Genomic DNA, 16,146 nt, shown 5'->3' with positions numbered 1-16,146 from the left:
ACAACACTACATTACAACATATGCCACATAGCAGCGATTCACCACTGAATCTTCACCTGATGGGTGCTTTCGCCAAATCTTTCTTTCATACTTTTTGATGTATGAACTGCTACTTGATGGAAGGTAGCGGACAATCACATCTTGAAGACCCCAAATAAAAATCAAGATCAACGATGAATGAGCCTGATCGAAAGCTAGCAACAATCGAACAATGTGCCGAAAATCTTTCGGATAATTTGAGTGCGAAATCCAGTTTTCCGCAATCTTAAGGGAAAAAGGCTGCCAATGTCTTTTTTTCGGGAACAGGTTCCAACTTTGAGTTTGAGTCCCTCTCTATACCTTGATGATTCGTACACGTGTCATTAGCGGGGTTCTTTGCGCTCTTTCTCGGCGCAAAGTTTCCGGGTTTCTTCCCCTTTTGGTTTGGTTTGTTTTTTTTTTTCGCCTTCTTTTCTCTGTCCGTCTACCTTGAGGCTTCTTCAGGTACAGACTCATACAATACATAAGATTCGGTAATGGATTTTCGAGTGCGGAACAGCTCTAATGGTTGTGGCGGGATGAATGTTCGATGATTCGATTTAGAGGCGCTCTAAGCATGATGACGATGATGAAGTCAACCGCACCGACCGACACGCTTTGCCCAGAGAAGTCTATCATTAATCGTTTCCGAATAAAGGTATGCGAATGCAATGATAAAGTTGCATATGCGTTGAGGAACAAGTTTGAGGAACCAGAAATTGAAGAATGATTGTAAGCTAATTGTTCATGATACTTGTTCAGTTCGTTAGCCGTTCTATTGAAGGATGTTTGAAGTTTATTTCCTTGTTGAGAAAACCAGAATCAATTTTAGCACTTTAAATCGCATTTCCTCTTATGGATATTTTGAACCATCGAAACTACGTTAGAAAAAAAACTGGATAAAATTTAGCCAGCAGACCTTGTGAACTTGCGGGTAATATTTTTAAATGAATGCTAGTTCCGAATCAGCTGACTAAATACTCACACTTTAGAACAGTATAAGTTTTGAAACTTAGAACCGAGACAGTAGGGTAGAGATGAGATGAAGGATTTTCAGAAAATAAATCAAATTTAATTAAAAATAAAATAAAATAATAGTTGTATTCGGCAACACTGAAGATAAATAAAATAAAATAAATGCCTATGGCCATTTTTGTTATTATGGCAACACTAGGCAAAACAAAGTCAGTCATAGATCTATTCTTGTGAGTTAAAGACGTGTCTGAGTGAATCTCTGAATTGAGACTCAGAAGAATCGAATAATCACGACAATATGAACACGGTTACTCAACATATCAGCAACAGGGTTCCATAAGGAGGTGATGTGGGGCCGCTACTATTGATTACACTGAGTAACAAAAAAAGATTTTTTGAAAATAGTCCAGGGTTTTCCAACTGAACTAGACTAATATTGACGCCCTGAGACCGAAAATGACCATGGTTTTGTTCAATCAGGTCAAAACCCCTATTACTAGCATATTGAAGCGTATATAGCCATATGGCTGTATCTCAAAAAGTTGACCTGATACAGCAAAATCAATGTGATATTCTAACTCAGGACACAAAAATCAGCTGAAAAACCCCAGACTATTTTTTGGCTGTCACCCAGTGTTATGTTAAATATTTACAATTTATGCAACAGCACGGACAATTTCGTTTCACTAGAGAATGGAAGATACATACTTAACACACTAAAAAATGTGAATTCTGATTAAAAAACGGGAAATTCATTTAGAAGGTCACTTAGGCCGCGTTTTCATAAAACTCATTTTTCTTGTATACGTATTGATGGTGATCTTTAAAGTATTATACGTAATATATACACTTCTGAAAATAATTTAGTTTTTAAAAATCTCAGAATACATTTTTTTTAATAAAATGAGCTTGTTTTATACTAATAGCAGTTTCAACTATATTCAATGATTTTTAAAAACCTAATCGTTGAAACTTTTTCCTTTACTTTTCGCCACTAATTGAAAAGAAATGTAACCATTAAATGAAACCTTTAAGCGAAACTGAAATCTTTTATTGATTGTGTAATGTATTTTATTTCTCGTAAATTCAAAAAAAAAACAATTTTTTTAAAGATAAGATAATTTGTTTTTTGCAAACCATAGGAAAGTGGAATCAGTGTGCTCATGACATTTGTGGATTGAAACCGATTTTTCATCTCGCATTCCTGTGTTTTAGCTAAACAGGAAAACAACTAGCACTCTAGCACTGGCAACTGTAACAGGTGGAAAATATAATTTGTGAAGTTTCTCAGGCTAAGATTTAGATTATTCCGATCAAAATGGCAGACTCCAATAAAGATGAGATCGTTGAATCTCTAGTTAGGATTGAAAATAGTAAATACCGTTACTGTACTTCATCTTAAGCCTTCTTTAGCAGCCTCTCGTACCCGTTGGAATTATGATATTCTATATCATCAGGTTTGTAAATAGTACGAAACAATCTTGTAAACTCCAACTCTGATTTTCTTTTCATTCTCATCAGGATGAGGCAACTGAGGAACAGCTTGACCGGGAGTAGTTTATTCATCGACTGAATTTCAAAATGGAACTAAGTGACTTCCATCAGTTTCGGGTAATTTCGAAGTCTTTTTTTTTTTTGCTGGAGTGCATGAATGCCGATTTCCAGCTGGGTGCGTTAAGCTGTCACTCATTTCAGCCGAAGATGTTGGAATTGAAGCCACCCTACCAAAGAGCGTCCCTAGTCCTCATGACATGACGTTCACATTGTGAATGGAAATAAATATTGAAAATTAAAAATCCGGTTTAAAATCTCGGAGAAAAATGGGAAAAAACCAGGGTGTTCTAACCGGTTTTACTGAGACCTGTAAAACCGTCGATTTTCTCGATGCCGGAAATACCGGCTTTTGCGACGCTAAAAAACCGATATTTCCGAAAAATTCTACATTATTCTTTGGCATTGTAAAAAAGCTAAATGATTTTTTTTATCAGCTATGTATGAGTACAAATACTCAAATTTTGTTTATTCACTTTCAAAATTTAAGCTCAATAAACCTTACTTCAAGGCTTATGTGAGATTTGATTATTGCATAAACTTGTCGATGTAATTTTTGAATTAAAGCTATAGTTGCGTTCGAAACAGCATTGAAAAGCTACCATCATCTTTAAGATGATATTTTTCCATGAAGCTTTACAAATTTCAGTTTAGCTATCCAGCTAACTTTTAAAGACTGTACAAGATTACAATATTCAACTGAAAAAAGATAGAGCTATAAGAAATTTAAGATTGCTTTACAATAATCACCGTATTTTTCATTGAAAAACCGGAAATTGGTCGGCCAAGTATATCAAAATCGTTCTAAGCGGTGCCGGGCTTTCACACATTTAAAATTTGAAACCAACATTGTTGAAAACTGATTATAATCTTCTTAGATTAATGGAATGTTTGTATGAAATTTCTCTATCATTATTTTCAAGGTAATTGATGGAACTCTGTTGTTTTTTTTTTATTCTCAACCCTGTTGAGGCATTTTGTTTTCCAGACAAAGCAGTAACAAAGTTTCTATAAATTTGCAACATTTTTAAAGCAACAAAGAGCGTATGGATAAGATTCAAACAACTTTATTTATTGCTGAATTTTGACTGATATTTTAAAGATTTTTATGTCTAAATGTTCATTTTTATTTTGGAAAGGCAAACTTAATGCGATCATAACCAAGGATGCAGGGAAAACATCCGTGTTTAAAAAAACAATAATCTGTAATTCTGTGAGACAACCAGAAACTTTGTAATAGTGTTTTGAGTTTTAAAGATTAAAGTGGATTAAAGATTTTTTTTACGAAAAATCTTTTTGTATATCAAATTTCATATTATTTTCATGAAAGACTATAAAAACGTTAACTAAATCTGTAAAATCGGTCCTTACATCTGAATACTGAATTACAGGATATAGGACCAATTTTTTTTGAAAATTATCTCAAACTTCTATAATTCATGCAACCTCACAGCGAAATTATAATAATAAAATGACGATGATAAATATCATGATTATCATGCATGATGATAATAATAGATTTATGACAAAGGTATAATTTAAAGGCACAATCTTTTTCAAAGGCCCATTTTTTTTTTCAATTTAAATTGTTGCTAAATCTAGTGCGTTATAAATTCTGAGCATTTTATACCATTACTACTGATCAAGATCTTCCAACCGTATATTGCACATCCGTGTATTACACTAGAAAACCAAGTTTCATTCCTTTTTGCTCATATTCCTTTGAGCGAATAAACACTCGAGAGCCTTAAAAATGTGCTAAAACGAAACAAAACTTAGCTTATTAATCGTGTATAATGCATGCTTAGTGTGATGTAATTTTTAAATCTCTTCAATTCAAAATTTTCTTACAGAATTGAAAAAGTTTTATGAATAATCTTCCCAGGAAAATAGAATTTTACCCTTCGCACTGCTAGGTACATTGAGGTGGGAACTTTTAAAATGAGCTTTGAAAAAAGCTTCAACTACTCGATTGTGTTATACATTTTATCCATGCGCGCATCAATAAGAAGTTTTGTGAAAACGAGGCCTTATACGCAGGTATGTATGGTTTTCGTGATATGCCAAGGGCTCTAAAGCATTGAATGTCTCTATAACTATCATCCTAGTGTCTGTTTAGCTTATTCTAAGCTAATCAGACACTAGAATAATAGACTGAGTCCATTTGGGGTTATTTTTGAATTTCGCAGATCCTGGGGTCTTAAAAACTTCGTGTTAGTTTAAAATTCATCCATGATATTTGCAGAGTTTTTAAGGAAAGTAACGTTTGCATGAATAAATTTGATCTTTTATGTTTGCATGAAAAAATTGAATATTTTGTTCTGAAAAATCATTTTTTTTATTTGTTTCTTCTGTGGAACCAAGCTTGCTGTTGCTTTTTGTGGCAATTTTTAAATACAATTAAGGAAATTTCTCGCTGAATACTTTTGTCTAAGACCGTAACTTCGATGATGAGGACGACGATGATGTACAAAACTCCGTCGATCCGGAACCGACGCAGAGGCGAAGTCAGCGAACTCGAGGAGCTACTCAACGATACGTGGCTTACGTAGCCGCTGCTATTGATGAGGAGCTACCTCAAAACATCTACGAGCTGAAGCGTTGAGAAGACTGGGAGTCTTGTAAGACCTTAGAAGAAAACAAGACTTGGGAAGCAGTCAGCTTACCCCCGGGTCACAGAAAACCAATTCTATCGAAGTGGGTGTTCGCCACAAAGGATTGCGGTCGTTACGAGGCACGATTGGTCGCAAAGGGGTGTTCTCAGAGACCAGGACTGGGCTACTGGGAAACCTCCGCTCCGGTGTCCAAGATGAAGCGTGTTCGTACCGTCTAGACGTTGACAAACGAACTCATGTTCGCTCATCAGATGGACGTCAGAGCTACATATCTTAGCGGAAATTTAGAAGAGGTTATCTTGATGCAGTTGCCAAATGACGACATTGGCAAATCGAAGGTGGTTCGGCAACAAAAAAGCCTTTACGGCTTGACACAAGCGGGTCGTGCTTGGAATCAGCAATTCGACGACGAGATATGAAAACTTGGTTTCGTTCCGTTGGAGAGTGACTGTTGCGTTTACCGATCTTGCAAACGAGGATTCATTCTCATCCTGTTACGTGGGTGACATCCTGATTGCCGGAAGAGATTTATCAGAAGTTATCTGGATAAAAAAAAACCGAGCTTGGAAGGTAATTCCAAATGAAGGATCTGCTGGAGGTCAAGACTTCCTTGGAAATGACCATCAAGCGAGATTTCAGTAAGAGCACCATCGAGATTTCGCGATCAGGATACGTCGAGAAGATTATGCAGCGATTTAGAATGGCCTCCGTGAGCCCGTAGAACCAAGCTGGACGATGGCAAGGTTTATCACCAAGCAGCCGTTCAAGGAATTCATCGGTTGTCTACAATATCTGGCGACATCTTGAAGGCTGGGCACTGAGTAAATATCAAGCCAGCCTGGGGGATAGGCACTGGCGAGGCCTGTAACCGGAAATACTCATCGGATATGCAGACGCAGATTTCGCTAACGATTCCGATGATCGAAGATCTGTATCGGACTATCCATACATGATCTTCGGGATTTTGATTTCGTGGTCAACGAAACGTCAGCAGACGGTCAGTCTTTTATCGACCGAAGCTGAGATTGGAGCGCTGTGCCATGCGGTGAAGGAAGGTTTGTGACTAACAAAATTCTTGGATGAATTGGGTGTGGTTAGCACTCTTTTCACATTGATGGAGGACAACATCATATGCAGCCAGTACCTGCAGTACACTTGGATGTCAAGTACGCGTTCATCAGAGAGATCATAAGAGGCGGTCTGCTTCTTTGCGACTAAGGATCAGCCAGCTGATGCGTTCACGAAGGCGATACCTAGGGCGAGGCATGTGAAGCTGTTTGGCTTACGTTTTCGGATGCTCCTCAATTCCGTTTCCGCAACCGGATTGGCGGCCGTTTCGAATTGCTGCCGATTCGAGAAAATCAAAACACATTGTTTAGGTTTCGTTCTCTTTCCGTCAATTCGCATATTGGGAACAATAGCAGTTGGCAGTTAATGATGGTGACAGTGCAAATGATCGGCATCATACACGCTAAACTCAGCCAACACAGCATGTGGTTATGAGTTTCCCTGCGGTGTTGGCAGTTTAAATTAAGTCAGCTTATATTTGACGAACTGAAACGAATAAACGGCAACTCATTTCCAAAATTTATTAGGCAAAAACGTTTTTAGCCGCTGAATAGAGGAAATTTAATGCTGAATGCCTTTGTCAAGGTCTTCGAATTTCGTATCTAATAAGGTCAAAAAGTTATAAGCAGTTGAATAAGGGTACACTGATAGACAAAAGTATTCGACACTTTTCTTTTTCTGTTAAAATGTTCATTGTTTGAACATATTCTCTCCTTCTTATGGAAGAAGAGTTGATTATAGGAAATTTCATACCCTCAGATAGAGAACATTTCTCAGAATCTATTCACATAAAAAAAATGCGAATATCAAAAAATATTTAGAAATTACTGTTAATTGAAATAAATGCGATGAGTTAGCATGTGTCGAATACATTTGTCCATCAGTGTATGCCTTTCGGCATTGAAGAACAATCAAGTCAACCTACATCACTGCCATATGGCCATATTTCATGGTAAAATTTTGTTCCTAACATATTTTTAACAGTTCAATATTACCTTCTTCTATATCCAATGTAAATGCTCATTTACACTTCATGTGAAACTAACGTAAAAAATCTTATTTTATCAATAACTCAAAAACGCTACGGTTTTAAAGCGCCGATGTGGTCTAGTGGATAGGCTGGCGCGAGTCTGGTATTGGTACGCCAGGCGTACTGGGTTCGATTCCCGGTATCGGCAAGAAAAACTTTTGGGTTCGAATCCCATAAGCGGGCCGACAGGTAAGATGTGTTTCATTATATAACTGACTATATAATTGGAATGTTCAATCAGTTGCCAGCTGGCCAGGTATATACACGGATGCCGGAATACCTGTAAGTAAACTAGCCCACCTGATTGATTCGTTCTTCCAAAATATACCTACATCAACACACGCAATACATTCACCACATAACAGTTCATACGAAGCCATGGGGTCCGGGTATGGTGGCGCGCTGCATTGGAGATTTGTCGAACCTAATAATCTAAGGAATGCATGTGACCCATACTTTGGCAGAAACTGCGGTGAATCCGTGCACCCATGGTGGAACATACATACATACAATAACTCAAAAACGCTACGGTTTTCACCGCGGAAGTTTCATCATGGCGGGGCAATCGAAATAAAAACAATTCTAGAATGTTTTAAGGAACAAGTCTGGTTGGAATTTCATCCTTCAACCATTCCTCATCGATTTCCCTATGTCACAAAACTTAGTTTCGTCGCTTGGTTGAGTTATTGACGAAATAAAATTTATCACGTTCATTTTCACGTGAAGTATAAATTAGCTTTAAGATTGTAACTAGAGCGTAGATTTAATGTTTCAATGATAGAAGGTACAAGATTTATATGACTCATCTATTTTTCTTGAGAGGCATTTAACCCGCCTGTTAACATTCTCGTTTACAGTTCAAAATATTTTAACAAAACTGTTGAAAAATTGTTGAAATTTTTAAAATTTTTCTCGATTTTTTATTATGATTCCACAGTTCAACAGCTTTAAAATGTGAGTTCAAAAAGTCAAAATTAAAAACATATATTTTGAAAAATGATTTTTTGCAGAACATCGAATATCTTTTCTAGAGAAAAAGTTAGATTTGAGGTTTTTTAAATGGACATATTCTAAAAAAAATTTATGGAGGTCTATAGGGAGGGTATTTTGAACTATTCTTGATTTTTTTTTTCAGTTCAACCTGGTAGTCAAGATTTCAATGAAGGTATGAGTTGTTAGAAAATTGTGATTTTTTTCAAAAAGTACGGGAACCATATTGTTATTAAATGTGCTTATAAAGAAAAAGACTCGGGTAAATTCAGCTCATAATGTTTAAAATTTAAATACTTTCAAAATTTTCATTGAATCACTACTTACATAGATCGCCGTTTTCAACACGTCTTCCGAAAATTTCCCTGGTTGAAGATAAGGTTGCCAGATTTCCCAGATTTTGGGTTGGCCCGGATTTGTAATACAAAATTTGGGAACACTTCAGCCGGAGCCGGTTGCCTGGATTTCATTGTTAAATGCCCGGATTTTGTTCGTTTTTATTTACTTTACATGGCAAATCAAACCAAAAAGAACGAATTTTTGACGAATTTTTTGAGCATATGTTCATGAAAGGTTTTTAAAAAGCTTAAAATACGATTTAAAATCTGGCGATAAGTTTTGATTAACAATATTTTTTTCAATTTTTTCTCTTGATTTTTGCTGGGTAATTTCTGGGTTTTGACAAAATTTACCTGGATATATCTTGGATTTTCGGTCGCCAATTTTGAAATCTAATGGCCGGATTTTGCCAGGTCTTTATATAAAATATCCCGGATTTGTACGGCCCGGAAACGTGCTGAAAAAATTCTTGCAACCTTAGTTTAAGATCAATTAAAATTACGTAACATTAGGGAGGACCCTTTGTCAATTATTTTCAGGATATTGCGTAACAATTTTCGATAAAAGTTGATCCTCGCTGCTGCGTTTAAGTTTCTTCTCGGATCGGTCAACAAACGACCTTCCTCCCTGTTAAAATGTGTCAACGTTTTCTCGAAGCCGCCGAGAAGAAAGCTAAAAAGCAAGAAAAAAGGCACCCACCAGACGTTACTTTTCCTCCCATCGAAGCGGGTATATTTCAAAAACGGTTCGATCTCGTTTTTATCGAGACAACCTGTTGCCTGTCGTCGGTCTGCACCTAATCTCATTCATAAATGGACTGAACTAGCTTCTTACCAGTTCCAGTTTATGGCCAGAGGGGAGACACACTATGTAGGTACTGCTGATTAATATTCAACCTGCCGCGCGGTATCAGGTGGAAAACTACAGAAGGGCGATTCGAGAGAAATAGTTTCAAATTGGAACTATTGATCTCTTTTATTGGTATTTTCTATTGTTGAAAATGGGTTTGTAAAGGGTAAATAACCAATGTTTGTGCATAGGAATAAAATTAAAAGAAAAATGTTACAGATGGATTCGACCGGTTGAAATCTTCGACCGAATCCAGGATACTGATCAGATCGAAAGGGGAGCAAAGCGAGGTCATGATTATAGACCAGAACAACAAGCCTACCCAAAAGTTGGACTTCAACAACTTAAAAAACAGGAAAAAAATAAACCAAGAGGCACCTGTGTCTGCTTCTGCTTCCACTAGGAAATGTAGATGGTGGATCGTGGATGGAATGTGTGTCTCGTTGAGAAATTCAAACTGGAACCGCCAAGTGGAAGAAAGTGGAATTTGTAATACCTATCTACATTTTTCGTGTTCGTTTACCAATTCCGACCAACGATGACGATGGCGAGCGAGAGATGCGGCGGTGTAGGTTGTATAGTAAATCGACCGCGTTTAACGCGGAATCGGTTTAAATTAAAACGTTGCGCTGGTCAACGCCATCGGTGGAGAAAGGTTTTAAAAAATGGAAAATGTTAACGTGAATAGAATGATGTAATGCAGTTGAACTTTAACGTGCTTTAACTTTCATCCTCTGAAACACACATTTTCTTTGAAGAAAACTCACAAACTGAATTCTTATAAAATAGAGGTGCTAATACATGAATCGTATGAAATTTTTTATTTCTTTTCGTCAAAGCTTATAAGTCAAAGTCTAAGCTTCGTAAGAACAGTTTTTAAAGGCTAAATCAGCCTTTCTGAGGCTGAATAGGCTTTTAAGAATCGTTCTATCAAACTTTGTTTTGACTAGAATGTTTTCTACTTTCAGCAATAAAGAATTGAACTAAAATTGGAAATCAATTTTGAACATTCTTATTAAAATCAAAGGTAAGAGTAATTATTATTTTTAGAAAACAAAAATCAATAAAATTCATACCATTAAAAGCCCCCACACTGCGGAGAAACCGCGACTTTCCAAGCGGAGAAGCATCGAACCAGATAATTTAATGTTTAAATGACTACATTTAGGTAGTCCCGGGAGTAGCCGGGTGTATAGTAAATGGGAAAACCTGAAAATATGTAAAAGAAAAACCAGAAAACTTACCTTCTGGAGCTGTTGATCGACTAAGAAGTAGGTAGTAATAGTAGGCTCGACTCAATGTTTTTCGCTCAGCAGTCGTTGCCCCGTTTTCCCGGCCACTTGGATGGTTTTGTATACTTATAGTTTTCTCACCGCAAAAACCGGAGCACAACCCGGATTAGCAAGCAAACCTGTTGACAGCAGCACTACTCACTTACTATCAGCCAGCAGTGGTTTAAGGGAAATTTGTCACTGGACCCCTTATCAATCGAAGGTTTTAATGAGAAAATAAATTTAAGTATAAAACTTTTAGCACAACGATTTCACGACGACCCAAAAGTGAAACTGTCACACTTGGATAGCTTTGCACCGCGCAGACTACACGCCTGGGCCCTGGCCTGGGAACCGACGACAACCACACGCCAAAATATTATAACGGAACGCTGCGTTGTTGTGTTGCGTGTTTTTTTCTTCTCTTTGATGGCCTGTCCCGTTCATGCAAACTTGTTTTTCAATTATTTTCCAAAATCGGCGAATGTGATGTGTGTAAAAATGTTTTTTTCCCTCGTCGTCAACGTCTTCGTTTGTCCCCGGTCCGGTTCGGGAACTTGTCTCTTGATGGGATTCCACCGATTCCACAGCACTCTTGGGTGGAAAGAAAATCTTGCCGTCTCGTTTGCTCCCAATCAAAGATGAGATTGAACTCTTGACGAGTTCACGTTTCACGAGAAATTGGGGCTACGTTTTCTTGATCAAAGGAGATTCGATTATTTCAGAAGGGGGAGCTCCCGGACGCCAAATTGAACACAACTGGTCTAGAATCTTATCGAATTGCACCCCCTTTGATAAGCGGATGTGCACGACCTCACCCGAGTCGATTTTTGTAGGGTACACAGGTGAAATTCCGCGAATATCCCAAACTGGACAATCCGCCGTCCCGTTCCCACCAAAGAAGATTATTACCTGAACCGATCCGGTGGTCACTTCACTATTACTCAGAAAAACCAAAAGCAATTTAGAGCCACTTGTTGCTGCTTCCACTAAACGCTTTACCAATAGTCCAGGGATTCCACTTGAAGCCACTTACTTATTCTACCGAAACGCCGCAAAACACGATAATAGCAAAATAAAACATTCGCGAAAAACGCTATTTGCAAAGCCAGTCCGTCTGAATGTTGCAAAACCTCCGAAGAAAACCAAACTGTTGCCCCTGCTTCAAGCAACGTGAAAACAACAGAGATGAAAGATGAACCCGAAGCGTCAGAAGAAAACAAAAGCGTCAGAATCGCAACGAAACAATCCCAAGACTGACGACGACGACTAGCTGGCACCGCGACTTTGTAGAGTGTAGTTTCATCGCGGTGAACAACTCTAGTGGACGGACGCACACCAAAAGGCCAGGAATCCTGCGCTGGACAACTACAGCTACGCAATTCAACAGGTAATCGTATAACAGCGACTCACCTGTGCGCGCACACCACGATGCAAGATTCAACCCTGGCCAAAGCAAACGGAAGGGTGAGCGAGATGCGCAATGAAGAAGTAACCCAGGTGATTCCCAAAAAACGTAACCAACACCAATCAAAAACAACCAATTTTCATCAACGAACGAACTCGTAAAAAGGACAACGGTACATGCGGGTGGTTGGGGGGAACGGGCTCAAGTTCACCTGAGCAGGGCACCCCCTTGTGATCTCACATACACAAAAAAGGCAATCAACCCTCTCGCGTTTGCCGAAAAAGGACGACGCAATTAATTGGCGAGACTCACCGTGCTAGCTGTCTCGTTTTGGCTCGTCAAAATTCCCATTTGATTTGACAGCCACCGGCACGTACCGGTTCAGGTGATTTTGGTCAGGGTTTGTGTCCCGGATGGCACCGTTATCTATTCCGTTCGGGTGCATAGAGTTGTTCGAAAATTCTGTTTTTACAAAACTTTTAATTCAATTATTTCGAAAAATTTCAAACGAACAAACTGTAGAAGCGTTGAAGTCATTTTCTGTAGCCATATGTTCTTATAAATCGAACAGAAACGCCATTCTTGATACAGTTCAGTTCGGTCGCACCAATGAAAGACGGTGTGAAATTTCAGTTTCGTTTTACGCCTTCGGCCGCTTTAAAAAGGCGCATGCGCGCGCGTTGTAAATTGATTAGCTCCGCGCTGTGGAATCTGATGCGCGGACGACGTTTTCGAAGGAAGCTCCTCCCATTTCTTTTAAAAGATGAAAACGCATCGGGATGCATATGTGTCAGCTAATAGTAAGTGAACGAAATCATAATTCTCGCGCGAATGAAACAAAATTAAAAAAAAACTGAGATTTTCACTTTTTTTTTTAACAATTATTTATTTGAAACGGCTCGTACCAGAAGGTTTGAAGGAGCCAAACTCGATTTGATTTTTACAATTGATTGCTTAAAACTAACAGTTTTTTAAAGGCAAAAGAAGACAGAAAGGGAAACATGAAAATAAAAAGAATTACAGGTGGAGATCGATAGCTTTTGGAAAAAGATAGATTTCAAACATGTAATCCAAGTCAATCACAGCTAGCACATCTCTCACTGGAACATTAGGTGGTTTCCCTCGGGCCCGAAGGGAGTCAATAAGATTCGATCTGGCGACAAGGTGGGTCTCACACGACCAAACAATATGCTCAATATCATGGTAACCTTGGCCACAACTACATAAATTGCTGCCAGCAATATTTACACGATAGAGTACCGCGTCTAAGGAATAATGATTGGACATGAGACGGGAAAATATTCGAATAAAATCTCGACTCAAGTTCAATCTATTGAACCAGGGTTTAAGACTTACCTTTGGCATAATGGAATGGAGCCACCGACCCAACTCATCCTCGTCCCATTTTCGCTGCCAGTTGAGAAGAGAGTTTCTCCGAACCAAAGAGTAAAATTCGTTAAAGACGATTTCCCGTTGGTATGTGTCACCTTCCATTGCACCCACCTTTGCCAGTGAATCTGCCTTCTCATTGCCTACTATCGAACAATGTGAGGGGACCCAAACAAAGGTGATGGAAAAGCAGCGTTTTGATAAAGTACTCAAAATATCTCGTATCTTCTCAAGGAAGTACGATGAATTCTTTCCGGGCTTTATTGAACGAATAGCCTCAACAGAGCTAAGGCTGTCCGTTACAATATAGTATTGTTCAACAGGTCGTGAAGCCACGTTGTCCAGAGCCCAATGAATAGCTGCTAATTCAGCGATATACACTGAGCATGGACAATGCAGGCTATAAAAGGCACTGGATACTTGGTTGAACACTCCAAACCCGGTACACTCGTTTATTAGAGAACCATCGGTGAAGTACATTTTTTCAGCATTGACGTGTCCATACTTTGCAAAGAAAATCCTGGGAACAACAAGGGAACGATGTTGTACCGGGATTCCACGAATTTCCTGCTGCATAGACAAATCAAACTGGACAGAAGAGTTGTCGTAGTCTGGGATGAAAACACGAGTTGGAGAGTACGAAGAAGGATTCACCTCCATGGACATGAAGACATGGTATACAGACATAAATCATTCGTCTCGTATCGCTCATAGTGAACAGTCGCGTTTCGAGATTTCGTCCAATATATCCGGGTGTTTCGTTCCGTTCGGGCGTTTAATACGGTGTTTTGTACCGCGCTATACGTTTTTCTGCCAAAGGCAGACCCCAGCTCGCCAAAGTGGTGCTATTATAGTGTTGGTCGACAAAAAAAAAAGGTTTTTTTCTGGCTAGCTGACTGCCCTCAACTGGTCACCACGAGGGCCGCCGCCATTGTTTGACTCATCATCATCATCAATCTGGTCGTTCTTGCTCGAGCCGAGACTTGACGTGGCAGCCATCTTCGAAGAAGGACCACGTGGTTGGGATCACCACTGAAGGAGCCAATCAAAACAAAAATCAAGTTTGTTATACTTTTCTTACTTTTCTCTATTTCTAATTCTATTTTTTCTCTATTATATATTTCGATCAAATTGAGCTTCGCTTTTATTTTCATGAAATATGAGCGAAGGCGGGGGGTCGGACCCGCCAGAGGTGGATGGTGAGCAAATCATCTATGAGGATGAGGAGCATCTGGAGGATTCAGCTGTAGCTGGTTCTTCGAATGCTCATCCTTCTCCGCCAGTTGATATTGCTACTCCATCTGCAGCTGCGGGAAAAACAACCCGACTCCGAGTTTATCCTGATAATTCATCCTCTTCTGGGCCGGGGGTGGTTTTCATCCGGCCCAAAACTAACGGAAAACCATTAAATTTAGTGCAGATCACGAAAGATCTGGCTAGGTGGCCCTCCGTTACCAGTGTTTTCAAAGTACGTCCGAACAAATTGCGCGTTGTTGTGGCCGACCGGAAGGCCGCAAACGGAATTCTTGCCAGTAATTTTTTTAATTTAGAGTATCAGCTCTATATTCCATCTCGAGACGTAGAGATCGAGGGTGTGATCACCGAATCGAGTTTGGAGGCTGAATACGTTAAGTCTCACGGCGTAGGTAAGTTCAAGAGCCTTGATTCGACTTCGGTCGGAATCTTGGATTGTCGCCAACTCATGACTGCCTCCGTCGTTGATGGCGTTACCAAGTATTCGCCTTCAGCCTCGATTCGGGTTACATTTGCAGGAACAGCCCTCCCTCATTACGTCTTGATTGACGGAATTTTAAGGCTTCCAGTACGCCTTTATGTGCCTCGCCCAATGCAATGCAAGAATTGCATCAAGTTGGGGCATACTGCTTCGCATTGCTGCAACAAGAAGCGATGCTTGCATTGTGGGGAGAATCATGGGGAAGGAGCATGCTCAGCAGTTGAGCAAAAATGCGTCTATTGCGGGGGCTCACCCCATGATATCTCTTCCTGCGAGGCATTTCAGGCAAGCTGGGATAAACAGAGGCGCTCTTTAAAAGAACGCTCCAAGCGTTCTTATGCCGCCATATTAAAGAGCGCCTCTCCACCGGTCCAACCTCAGACCTGTAACATTTTTTCTGTGCTGTCAGTTGACAATGAAGACACAGATACGGCTGATGAAGTTCAGCCAGTCTTCGTTGCAGGAGGCTCTCGGAAGCGAACAAAGGCGCCTTCTCCGAAAATACCAGCTAAAATAGCTACGGTTGTCTCTTCAAATAGAAACGAGAAAAAGTCGACTGCTGCTGAAAAGGAAAAACAAGTTCCTCCAGGTTTCCGCGGAAATGCACCACTGCAGAATAAACCAACAGCTGCGGGAGCTTCGCAAACCCAAACCCCAAACGTGATGCCAGAATCAACGATTCAGTCTGGGCTCTTTAAGTTGACTGACATTTTGAACGGATTTTTTTCGTGTTTTAATGTATCAGAACCCGTGAAAGACATTGTATTTGCAATGCTTCCTGTATTAAAGACATTTTTAAAGCAATTGATGCAAACTTGGCCCCTCCTTTCAGTGTTTGTATCTCTCGATGGCTAATTTACGCCGAGAGGTCGGAGATATCACTGTACTACAGTGGAATTGTCGTAGTC

The 16,146-nt window shown here is 39.5% G+C and overlaps 1 protein-coding gene across 3 annotated transcripts in view; it reads right to left on the bottom strand.

Moving 5' to 3' along the window:
• The window catches only part of LOC129747538 (RNA-binding protein fusilli-like), a 317,363-nt gene extending 305,389 nt beyond the window's left edge, over positions 1–11,974 (bottom strand). Inside the window, exon 1 of one of the 3 annotated variants that reach the window (XM_055741809.1) lies at positions 10,680–11,974. The gene's annotated coding sequence lies outside the window, so the exon portion shown is untranslated. The remainder of the gene's footprint in view (positions 1–10,679) is intronic. The other 2 variants (XM_055741813.1, XM_055741811.1) reach the window with 2 other exon arrangements.
• Positions 11,975–16,146: the final 4,172 nt, after the last annotated feature.

Source organism: Uranotaenia lowii, chromosome 2 (assembly GCF_029784155.1).
Source record: "Uranotaenia lowii strain MFRU-FL chromosome 2, ASM2978415v1, whole genome shotgun sequence".
Classification (NCBI taxonomy): domain Eukaryota; kingdom Metazoa; phylum Arthropoda; class Insecta; order Diptera; family Culicidae; genus Uranotaenia; species Uranotaenia lowii.
Note: the sequence above shows the minus strand (reverse complement) of the source record. Positions and strands in the feature narration are given on the sequence as shown.